The sequence below is a fragment of the Mandrillus leucophaeus genome, unplaced genomic scaffold, assembly GCF_000951045.1.
Source record: "Mandrillus leucophaeus isolate KB7577 unplaced genomic scaffold, Mleu.le_1.0 Scaffold686, whole genome shotgun sequence".
In the NCBI taxonomy this organism is placed as follows: Eukaryota; Metazoa; Chordata; class Mammalia; order Primates; family Cercopithecidae; genus Mandrillus; species Mandrillus leucophaeus.
In genome coordinates, this window is record NW_012107430.1 from 312,828 (window position 1) to 325,171 (window position 12,344).

Below are 12,344 nucleotides of genomic sequence, written 5' to 3' on the forward strand. Positions count from 1 at the left end.
AAAAAAAAAGTGTAAGGAATAGCACCTCTTCTTTGATAAAATTGTGTGCTCTGAATTATAAGACCCAGCATCATTTGACAATTTCAAGCTTCAGTTTTTTCATCTGTGATCGGGATGGCGTTAAAGCAAACAAACTAAAAAAGGGTGTTCCATGAAACCCTGACGCTGCTAACTCCACAACTTCCTTCTGAGAGTCTGAAATGGCTCTCTACACCCAGGATTCCCCAGCGACCTTCCTACGACCCTTCAATAGCACTGATTGAAGCACAGATTCCCACCTGAATGAAGATAGCCAGCTATAAACTTGTCAATGGCCTGGGGCAAACAGGCACAGGAACTGTTCGGCAGAGGTCTATACTGAACACCCACTAACTGGGCCGTGTATATCTTCCCTCAAGACATTTAATATGACACACCAAATATGTCTAGAAAACCAGACCATAGAGTAGAGCAGAAGCAAGGAGGCACATGAAATAAAGGTCATATACAGAATGAATAAAGGTCATGCACAGAATAGTAAGTAAAAGCATGAGGTCTAGAAGATGAAATCAGAAGAAAGTAGACAGGAGCTGAAGTAAAACATACAGCAGAAAAGGGAGTAGGTGCTGAGAGTCACACCTAGAAAAAGTAGTAGTCAGGAGCCATGAGGCAGTGGATGCCACAGGGATGGTGGACACTACTGAAGGAATCAAAAATAGGACAGCAATAATTACAATGGTAATGATGATAGCGAACATATGCCGATTTTTGTGTGCCAGGTATTACAGGTTGAGCATTTCTAATCTGAAAATCCGAAATTCAAAATGCACCAAAATCTGAAATTTTGAGTGCCAACATGATGGTCAAAGGAAATGTCCATTGGAGCAATCTGAATTTCAGATGTTTAGATTAGGGATGCTGGCAAGTGACTTACAAGAACCTGTAAGTAAAATCCAAATATTCCAAAATCTGAAAAAAAAAAAAAATTTGAAATCCTAAACACTTCTGGTCCCAAGCAGTTCAGATAAGGGAGACTCAACCTGTATTTTAAATGCCTTTAAATATATTACCTTCAACCCTGTTTCCACTTTACAGATGAGAAAACCCAGCCACAGAGAGCTTAAGTAACTTGCCCAAGGTCACATAACTAGGAAGTAGCAGAATACAACCAAGTTTGGCAGTAGAGGCTGTGCTGAGAGAAGCTCAGCTGTAAGAATGATAGACTCATAGATTCATTCTGGAATCCTGGACTGTGCTCCAGTTCTCATGAGGCTTGACGGTTCAGTGGTTTTCCTGCATTTCCTTCCTTGCTCAGGTAGTCTTACACTAAATTTCTATCACCTGAGGTAATCTGAATACTTTTAATGCCTTACTACTTGAAAGCGCTTAACGAATGCTGTGACTTTAAACGAGACAATAAATGTGAGAGCATTTTACTTTCCCTGAAAAAAATAGAGCAAAGTGAAGTGTTTTTATTCTGAAATGAGGTGAAAGTTCTAATATATAATCTGGTAATCAAGATTAAGTTTGTCTCTAAATCATGTAACATTGTGACATTACTTTAGGTCAACCTCAGTCTGTCTTGGTGGTATATTTTTGCCACACATTGCGGGAATTTTAGAATGTATTAGTTCACAACATATAATTATCTTTGCATATTAATTAAATATCATTATATTAATTACATGGCTCTGTCCTACTTCATTCCTTCCCTAAGCAACTAGCGTGAAGAAGCTATGATTACAGGGGCAATGAACAAAGGGCCAAAAGAAAAGAAACTTGAACATTGTTTTATCTTTCAACAGCCTCTTGTATCAGCAGCCAGATCACTTAGGGTCTTGAAGGAGTTTAGATTTATTTATTTTAACTGTAATGAGAACAGAGTCAGGGCATAGCATATCTCATGTTACTAAACAAAAATGGAAACAAAAACAAACAAAAAAAACAGGCCGGGCATGGTGGCTCATGCCTGTAATCCCAGCACTTTGGGAGGCCAAGGCGGGCGGATCACGAGGTCAAGAGTTTGAGACCAGCCTGACCGGCCTGACCAACATGGTGAAACCCATCTCTATTATACAAAAATTAGCCGAGCATGGTGGCGCACACCTGTAATCCCAGCTACTCAGGAGACTGAGGCAGGAGAATCGCTCAAACCCAGGAGGCGGAGGTTGCAGCGAACCTAGATCATGCCATTGCACTCCAGCCTGGGCAATAGAGTGAGACTCCGTCTCAAAACAAACAAACAAACAAACAAAAAACTTCCCTCAATCAACCCTATTTTACTTTTATTGAGTTACCTTTATGAGAGTACCCAGTAGTATAAGGAAAGATGCTGCTTCTTACAGGACTGGTCTGTAAAGCTCTGAGCTTTCTTATCAAAAGGGCAATCAATGGATATCGTGACTTACTGATTCCATCTGTTACCCACACAACAGTTAGATTTGGTTACAGGGCAGGTGTTAACCCAATGGCTACAACCAAGGAGGATTTAATAAGGATATTTTAAAAATTAATGTAACACATAAGGAAAACAGGACTAGTTCTCAAAGCATTGTCTCTCTGAGCTGGGGGCTGAGCCAGGTTTTATAACCATAGGGTAATGAGGTGTGATCGAATTGGATCTTGCAATGAGGTAATGTCGGGAGGCATGATCTGACTGCATCCTGCCATAGGGACACCAGAACTCGATTTGATTGGATCCTGGATCTGGCCATGAGGTGTCCATTTCTCAATTCAGTCTCCAATCCTCCTTCAGAGCATTTAAGTTCCCCCTATTGTTGCGCATTTGGTTCATCTGGGCACGCTCTGGTTACATGACCTGACGTCTGTTGAGACAGAAAAACAGCTCATTACATGAAAGTTGAACTCGATTCTTCTGGGGTGGCTACACATCATCATGTTAACAAGGAAAAGAGTTGGACCCTGGATTCAACCGCCTTTTGGGAGAGGTTGAATTGCAAAGAAGAACCACTAAGATTTCTTTTGTTCACTATGCTATGAAATCCACCAAAACACCAGCAGAATATTTAGTTAGAACTTCTAAATTATTTTAGAAGGTAATAAATATGTCAAATAAAATAATTGCCTCCTTTCAAAATGTCACTCAAAATCCTCCGGCTTTCTTTACCTTCTAATGTGGATTCATCTTATAAGGATCAGCTTTATTTATTTTGTCCTATTTTAGACATCAGTGTTGTGTTCAGTTGACTTCTAAAGCTTTATTTATTTATAGAATAAAAGAGTCATATGTGTGGAAATAATAACACTTTTGTCAGAAAGTCAGGTGACAACACGGAGGCTCTGGAGTCCAAATGCCACTTGCAGTGGAGCATACTTCCTGGGTAGCAGACAAGAGAGAAGGAGAAGAAAGAAGTCACTTGCCCTGGAGCAGAGACCCTCAGACTATAAGCAAGCACATCATCAAACAATCTGCATTATTCACCCCAGCAGAATCTCTCAGCTTTAAAATAGCCATGCTCTCTCCTCCCCAACCCCACTCTCTCTTCCCACTGACTAATGGCTCATTGACCATAAATGGAGAAAAAGAAAACAAACTATTCTTTCTGGTAATCCTGGAACTCAACCCAGGCATAACAATTAATGTCAAATTTTAAACACCTTTCTGGGTTGCCCTTTCGTGTACTCTGAGAGCTTAGTCCTAGAATCTGATTTAATCTTCCCAGCAGCCCTAAAAGTAAGTGCAATTACTATCCCCACTTTCCAGATGACAAAACTGAGGCCTAGAACCAGAATCGGCTCCATGGGTGGGTGACATGTGCAGTTGCACGGGGTTGCTTAGGGCAGTCCCCACACTTGGTTTAATGCTTGACTGTTGCTGTCTTGAAATTCTTAATAACTTTTTAATAAGGGACCCCACATTTTCGCTTACGCTGGACCCTGAAAATTATGTCACTTATCCTGTCTAGAAGGGTTAAGTAACTTTCCTGGGGTCCCTGGATTAGTTTGCTTGGGTTGCCATAACAAAGTCCCACAGGTCAGGTGCCATAAACAACAGGAATATGTATTCTCACAGCTCTGAAAGCCAGCAGTCCAAGATCAGTGTCAACGCAGGTGGCACCTTCTTCTGAAGCCTCCCTTCTTGTCTAGTGGATGGCTAGCTTCTCTCTGTCACTTCACATGGTCTTTGGGATGAAGGCCCACCCTCATGATTTCATTTTAAATTAATTACCTATTTAGTTGTCATTTCATAATTCTATTTGTAATAAAAATGGAAAACTAACAAAAATAAAGAATAAAAAAACTTCCTCAAGTCACTGTAGCTAGTATGTCATAGGACTGGTTTGTCTACCTTGAAAGTTAATGTAATTTCACTACATCAGACATTTCTTTAGAAAAATATGAGAAAGGTACATTTTCAAACTTAATAACTTTAATGAAACTGTATAAGAATGTCTCCAACAGTAGCAGAAAAAAACAGAGTATTTTAGCTTTTGGTGGACAACTATCTAGGCAAGTCTAACACACTTTAAGTCTAAAGACTGAAATATATGTGATCCATATGTATCTTAAATTATATATGCCTTTATCTTCATTCATTATTTCCCCTAAATCATTGTATGGCTTTTTGGCGACATTATGAATTAGATTATTCAGGTGCTCAGCCAACTTTCTCACAGTGTTTTCGTTTATGTAGCATTTGGATGGAGGTATTATCACCATTCTTTCTTCCTAATGTCTCATGATAACTCAGGCTACGTTGTGGATTTTACGCTGGCATGAAATTCAGATATTATAAATCTGAGCTATTCACTCAGTAACCTTAATGTGGAGGCAAAGATGCTAACTGATCACTTGTGTAATGATCTGCTGCATTCGTTCTCCGTGATCCCTTTGTTTCACTCCTAAAACCAAAATCTTTTTTTTTTTAAAAAGGAATCATTTGACACTAGCCAATGTTGAATTTCAGCTTTGCAGTTTTCTGTGACTTGAGATGGTATAAAATACACAATGAAGGGTTATTAACAATAAATCAAACATCTTAAAAATAAAAATAAAAAATAAAAAATTTAAATTAATTACCTCTTTAAAGACCCTATCTCCAAATACATTCACATCCCAGGGGTTAGGGCTTCCACATATGAATCTGGCAGTGACACAGTTCTGCTCATAACCCACAGCTACTAAGTGGAAGAACCAGTACGCTTTTTTCCCTTCACTATGCTCTATTTGTCTTCATGAAATACCAGTGTGCGTATGTAAGAGCAGCTCTTCTTATCACTGGTTGGAGAAGCAGAGGCACAGAATGGTCACTACTTGCGATTGTGAACAAAATGGCAATACAGGGAATATGTTACTGACAGTCCTGGGACTAAATCTCAGCTCTCTTGGTGCTACATCTACTGCTAGGCCAGTATTGCTTTTCACAACCTACACACACAGACACGGATGCCAGAAAAAACTGTAACTGTGTCTCTCTACAATTATAGGTTCTTGGGCTGTCTGCCTTTGGTAGATTTCAAAATAGCACAGTTGATTCTGTTTCAAGCCAGGGAGAAAAAACATCATTACTCTTCTACTCACAAGCATACAAAGACACCTCTGTGGAATGAATCCAGCATACTGTAGCCTAGCCGCTTTATCTCATTCTTGGCTGGCTCCAAGTATGACCAGTGAGCGGTGAGAAGAAAGTCTGCTGAGATAACCAAGGATTAAGGTAACTCATTTAAGTGATAAAACAGGAAACTCACTTCCAGTTTGGACCTAGATTGCATTTTAATGTGAACAGATCTGGAGTCTGGACTGAAGACTTGGAGTCTTACAATTATATTAAGTGACAAGGAAGGGAGGAAAGAAATTTCTTTCTAAGAGTTCTTGGGTGAGAGCTGAGCAGTGAGAAGCATTTGTTATGTTGTGACTCTTGAGTGCTGTGGAGCTGTGGAGCACGATGGGTGGCAGATTGTATTCTGGTCCTAGTCCTGGCTCTGATACTAACATTGGGCAACTGACTTTACCTCTCCAAACCTTAGTCTCTTTTCTGCAACATGATGCTTTCAAGTCCTATTTTATCTCTCAAGTTCGGTGGGACCAGTGTGGTGTCGTAAGCGTTCTTTGTACAAACAGGAGAGCATGACATACAATTTTTCATTTAAATTCAGTTCCCAATTATTGTAATGTGATATTTTATAATATATTACTTTAAAATAATTTTCCCTTATGATTAAAACATTGTACATCAGTGGGGAAGCCAGACCATACCTTGACCAGGTGATCAAAATTAACATCACCAATGAGGGGCAGATGGACTTTGTATGCCTCCGGAGATGACATCCTGAAAAGAATACAACACCACTTGGGTAACATTCTGGCCAAAAATGTGTAATCTCTATCTAATCCTGAATAAGCATCAAACAAACCCAAATTGATAAACATTCTGTAAAATAATTGGCCTACTCTTAGAACATGTCAGGGGCATGAAAGACAAAGAAAGGTTGAGAAAGTCATCCAGGTAAAAAGACATTACAAAGACTTTACAAGATTCCTAATACAAGATCCTAAACTAGATCCTACATGGAAAAGAATTTCTATAAAGACAGTGTTGGGACAATTGACAAAATTAGAATATAGGTGGTAGATTGAAGTAATGTATCAATGTTAAATTCCCTAAATTTTATAACCATACCATTGATCTGTAAGATAATATTTTTTGTTCTTAGGATATATACTTTCAAGTATTATAAAGAAAAGAGAATGGCAACATAGCAAGACCCTGTATCCACAAAAAAAGAAAAGAAAAGAAAATTAGCACAGTGTGGTGACCTGTAGTCTTGCTATTCAGGAGGCTGAAACAAGAGGATTGCTTGAGCCCAGGAGGTAGAAGCTGCAGTAAGCCATGATCGCACCACCGCCCTCCAGCCTGGGTGACAGAGACTCTGTCTTTAAAAAAAGAGAAAGAGAGAGAGAATGATATATGCAGACTTTCAAATGACTCAGGACAAACTATAGAGACAGGGAAATTAATGAAGCACATGTGGTAAATGTTAAATATCAGTGAATCTACATAGTGTATACAGGAATTTCTCATTCTATTCTTGCAAATTTTCTGTTAATTGTAAGAATACTTTTTAATAAAAAGGCTTTTAAAAAGTTAACCCTGGCATGATGGCTCATACTTGTAATTCCAGCAGTTTGGGAGGCCAATGTAGGTGGACCACTTAAGCCCAGGAGTTCGAGACCAGTCTGGGCAACATAGCGAGACCTCATCTCTAAAACAAATTTTAACAATGTGCCAAGCACAGTGACATGTGCCTGAGGTCCCAGCTACACAGGAGGCTAAGGTGGGAGGGATCGCTCGAGCCTGCGAGGCTGAGTTGGGAGGGATCACTTGAGCGTGGGAAATCAAGGTTGCGATGAGACATGATCATGCCACTGCACTCCAGCCTGGGCAACAGAGAGAGACCCCATCTCAAAATAAATAAATAAAGTTAAAACATGTTCACTGCATACATTTTTCTGAAGAAGAAAAGTCACTTACAATCCTACAATCCAGAGGTGACTGTTCACTTTTTGTGTGTACTCTATTTCTCTGGAAGAATGAGATCTTTGGTGACAACTGAGCAGCATGAGCGTTTGTTGTGCTTCAGCTCACAGGTGCAGTGGAGGGGGAAAGAGGCAGATCAGTCCCAGTTATTCGTTCGTTGGGGCCTGTAATCTAGTCTGATCAGTGGTTCCCAAGAGGAAGTCCCAGCCGGGAGATTCTGGGAAAGATTTTTCTCCCATTCTTTCCTTCTGTTGCATGTTGTGTTGCATAAAGATGTTTGGAGCCATGGCAGCCACCTTGGGACTGTGATGGAAGAGCCAAGAGAATGGAAGAAATGGTGACTCAGAGCAGTGACACCATTGAGCTGCTCAACTAACCAACCCTGGAACCACCCTCGCTGTGGCTATTTTGCCACATGAGATAATAAGTCTCCTTATTCTTCAGGCCAATGTAATTTAGGTATCCTGTTACAGATAAAAGCATCTCAACTGTTAAACCTCTACTTTTATAGAAGCTACTGCAACCACTTGCTTTACTTGTTTATCAACACATGCAGCAAAAGCCCTTCCAAAGGAAAAAAAGTCATGAGACAAAATCTGATTTTTGAGCATATGGCAGTCGCACCAGCCAGAAGCTATTGGGACAGGCAGTATGAGCTGCTACCCAGAAGGTGGGAAAGGAAGCCAACATCACTCTCTGGTGTGGAGAGGCCTTCAGTATTAGAAAAAGTAACTGGACTTTAGTCTTGCTCTGCCTTCCAGAGAGGATTCAGTTTGGGGATGAAATGGAGAAAGCAGAAAACGTTGTAGCCCCTGAAGTAGCTCACGTCCAAGCTGGGTGGGGAGTGGGGCCATTGGCCATTCCTTGCCTATGTCAATGACCTTTGCATCTATATTGCTTCTGGGAACAGTGGTCAGTGGCAGAGATGATGCCAGAAATGGCCAGGGTTGCAGGTGGTTTCCAAAACCTGTAGCACAAGTGAAAGCTGCACTCGATATTGAATAAATGTTAGTTCATTGATTCATTAATAATTTTTGTTTGCTTGCTTGTTTTAGAGACAGGATCTCACTCCGTCACTGAGGCTGGAGTGCAGTGGCACAATCATAGCTCACTGTGGCCTCGAACTCCTGGGCTTAAATGAGCCTCTCACCTCAGCCTTCTGAGTAGCTAGGACTACATGTGCCTGCCTTCATTCTCAGCAGATCATTCATAAATATTTTGTGAACATTTACTACCTTCTAAGTAGTGTGCTATATGCTAAATATGCAGGGTTCCTGCTTTCACAGAACATACAGTCCAATTTGGGCAGGCTGCATGTCACTTGAAAAGGACAGAGATATTGCAGCCAGATAAATCTAGATTCAAATCCTGACACTACCTTTTATAGTGGGACTCTAAACAAGTTGCTATCCTCTGTGCCTCAATTACCTCATGTATAAAAATGAGAATAATGATAATACCTGGCTTATAAAATAATTGTCAGGATTAAATCATAAAATGTCCTTAAAGTGCTTAACACAGTGCATGGAATATACTAATATTTTTAAAGCAACATGACTGTTGTCAGTTATTACATATTATTGTTATGGGTATATCCCGCCCATTTCCTCCCTCCTGGTTACCTACCCCTTTAAACCTTGACTCCTTCATCCTGGGTACAACTTATTCCTTTTCCTCTTTAGCCTTTTAGCATTCAGACATGTTTTCTGATATTTTGTAAATAATGTGATGTCTATATAGTCCTAGTTTAGTCTATGCTTCTTGTGGAGCTTACATTTTCATGGAAAGAGACAGATAAACAATAATCCTAATAAGTAAATTATACATTATGGTAAAAGTCATGACAAAAGATAGAACAGGGCAGATTTGGGAGAGGTGGGGTGGGGATGGGAGGAATGCAATTTTAAACATGACGGTTATACGGGCCTTATTAAGAAGATGACATTTAAAAATTCACCATTTTAAAGTGTATAATTCTGTGGTTTTTAGTATAGTCACAATGTTGTACAACCATCAACATCAAATTTCAGAATATGTTCATTATTCCAAAAAGAAACTCCAAACCAATTTGTAGTCACTCCTCCCGACCTCTGACAGCCATTAATCTGCCTTGTCTCTATGGATTTGCATATTCTAGACATTTATATAAATGGAATCACTCAATATGTAGACCTTTGTGTCTGGTTTCTTTCACTTTACATAATGTTTTCCAAGGTCACCCATGTTGTAGCATGTATCAATACTTTGTTCTGTTTTGTGGTTGAATAATAACTCTATTGTATCAGTTCACCATATTTTGTTTATCTATTCATCAGCTGATGGATATTTGAATTGTTTGTACTTTTTGACTATTATGAATGCTGCTCTATGAACATTCACATACAAGTTTTTGTGTGGACATGTATTTTCAATTCTTTTGGATATACACCTAGGCGTGGAATTGCTGAAGGTATATGGTAACTCTATATTTAATTTTTTGAGTAAGTGTTTTCCGAAGTGGCTCTATTATTTACATTCCCACCAGCAATATAATAGGATTCTAATTTCTACACATCCTCACCAACACTTACTATTATTTGTCTTTTTTATTAGAGCCAAGAAGATAACCTTTGAGCCAAGATTTGAAGGCACTGTGGGAGTAAGCCATGGAGAAGAGACTTCCAGGCAGAGGGGCTGGCCCGGGCAAAGCCCTGGAGGCCAGAGTGTGCCTGATGTGTTCCAGGAACAGCAAGATGAACAGTGGAACTTGAGAAGTGTGATTGAGAGGACAAATAGAATAGGATGAGGTTACAGAGCTAACAGAAGGCAGTGGCCAAATACAGGTAGTTGAAAGGACTTTGGCATTTACTTTGACAGAAGTGGAAAACCACTGAAGGGGTTTGGAGCAGAAAGGTCACATGATTTGACCTGCATTATAAAACAGTGTCACTCTGACTGCTGAATTATATGTGGGCAAGGGTGGAATCAGGAGAACGAAGAGAAAGTTGGTTGGCTTTTGCAACAATGGTGACATGCAAAGGCGGTTGGTATCAGGGAGGTGGTGAGAAGCAGTTGAATTCTGCATGTGTTTTAAGTAACAAGATTTCCTGACAGACTGAGAGTGGAATATGAAAAAGGAAGGAGTCAAGCAAGACTTCATGGTTTGTGGTTCACTTATTTTTACTTTAAGCTATATCAGAAAGTGTATTCAAATTCATTTCTTCACTATTAGGTCAAACTCAAAGTTCTTAATTAAGGCAATCTCACATGTTTAAAAATATTATTCATGGTAATAATAATAATAATAATACTCAAAACCTATTAAACATCAAGTTCTTTAATCCAGCAATCTCATGAGGCAGGTATTGTTTTTCTCAATTTACATAGGTGTAAACAAAATCGTGAGGAATAACTGGCAGCTCCCCTAATTTTTGTCCCTGCTTCCAACATAGGATCAACTAGAGTAAGTCAAATATGCACCCTGTAATCAATCACCTGGGATGTCCCAATCAGGGCGTATCCAACCTTCCCTTTTTTCCACTCTAAAGCTTTACCACTCCTCTGCCTACCTTTGAGTCTCCGCCAAAATGCAACTGATGGACTCCTTTGCTATTGCAAGCTCTGAATAAACAGCCTCTGCTTCTTCTTATTTGACTGATCTTTATTTCCACAAGTGTCTCCGGTAATGTTCCCTGGGAAAAGGACTCTGAGACAAAGATTTGCATATAGGTTTACTGGGGGACACTCACAGGGTGGACACCTGTGGAGGGGACGGTAGAAGCACAATTGGGCAGATGGAGATGAAATGTGATACGATTGCACTAGAGGCCTCAGCTGATCCCACCAGGAGCTCTGTGGCTAGGATGGCCCTCTGAAAAGGTACCCTGGGTTAGGCATTGGATGCAGAACACCCTTAGGGAAGGAGAGGAACCTTAGGTGAGACAACTGTCTTTGACTAAGGCCAAGTCCAAGGTAGGGTCTTAGCTATGAACTCTCAGCAGATGGGGAATGGTTGCTTGGATCCCCTTCCAGGGAGAGAGATTAGCTGATCCCATCCAAACACAGTTGACAGTGGATCATGTCTTGAACCCAACTTTAAATCCAAGTTAAAAGCTCCTTTCACTACAGCATAGCTGTCTTCACCTAAAAACATGAAAAATGGAGATTTTGTGAAACTCGTGTTCTCTCCTCTTAGTCCAAAACCAAAACCATATTTATGCAGTGATTCAGACATTTTTAGCAAACCGTTTAGAGTACAGCAGTTGGCTCAATTGAATATGGCATTAAAATATCTGAAATAAAACCCGACCTGACCAACCAAAAGCAGTTAGCTGAATTACCACATATAGACATTCATACCCTCTTAATATTTCAGTACTTTACTAAATGTTTCTCTCTCTCAATAGAGTACTGTGACTTCCAGCTTTCCAGCTTGAGATGCTGACGAATTGAAAACAAATTGATGTGAAAACATTACCATTCCCACTTCAAAGATATTCATCCCCCAGGGAAAAGTATTCCATCTTAGTCAAAATCCTAATTGAATATGTCTTGGAAGTTAGTAAAATATTAATTTATTCTTTAAAACAATCTAGTTCTCTAACTTACTTTGTCATTAGTGTTATGTGACTATCACAAGATTTTGAGCTTTATTAAACTCACTACTTCTTTTTGGGATTTATAGGTAAATCAGCCAGTACTGTTTCTAGTTATGGGAACTTACCTGATGATTATAAAAACCATACACCAAGTTCTATCTATAAATTTGTCTGAATAGTCCTTGTATCTCTAAACAAGATAACTGTGACTTTTTAAGATCTGTCAGCGTAGTCCCTATCACGAGACCTTTTGAATATATTAGTCATTGCTTCCACAGCTTTTGGCTTTT